Source organism: Otolemur garnettii, unplaced genomic scaffold, assembly GCF_000181295.1.
Source record: "Otolemur garnettii isolate 467f Iridium unplaced genomic scaffold, OtoGar3 scaffold00057, whole genome shotgun sequence".
Classification (NCBI taxonomy): Eukaryota; Metazoa; Chordata; class Mammalia; order Primates; family Galagidae; genus Otolemur; species Otolemur garnettii.
In genome coordinates this window covers 4,685,232-4,685,742 of record NW_003852452.1, presented here as the reverse complement: position 1 = coordinate 4,685,742, position 511 = coordinate 4,685,232, and the positions used below count along the sequence as shown (strand labels likewise).

At 43.6% G+C, this 511-nt stretch overlaps 1 pseudogene; it reads left to right on the top strand.

Moving 5' to 3' along the window:
* LOC100941578 overlaps positions 1 to 511 on the top strand; it is a 1,907-nt pseudogene that overhangs the window by 530 nt on the left and 866 nt on the right.

The following is a 511-nucleotide window of genomic DNA, read 5'->3' as shown; positions in this document are numbered from 1 at the left end:
GCCTGTAGTCCCAGCTACTGGGGAGGCTGAGGCATGAGAATCCCTTCAGCCCAGGAGTTTGAGGTTGCTGTGAGCTGTGATGTCACAGCACTCTACCCAGGGCATAGAGTAAGACCTTGTCTCAAAAAAAAGAAAGAAAGAAAGTAAAAGAAAAGAAATGAAACCCAGTGGAAGGGAGGACAAGCAGATGTAATGATAACTCAGGATTTGTTATGTACCATCTTCTGGACTGTCTGCCAAAGAACTCTGCAAAAATAATGACCTAGCAACCAGTTTGGTTCTTGATCCCTGTTTAGGTTTTCAAACACATAAAATGAATACCAGCGCCTTTCCTTCCGGGAGCTCAAGGCATTTTTCAAAATCGACAGTTTTCCTCGCAACAAACCTGTGAGGTTTCGGCCCGTTAAAGGAAGGCAAGAAGAACTAAAGGAAGTAATTATTGCACGTTTTAAGAAAGATGAACACTCGGAGAAAGCTTCAATTGTTTGACTTCAGGCAAATGGGCACGGCA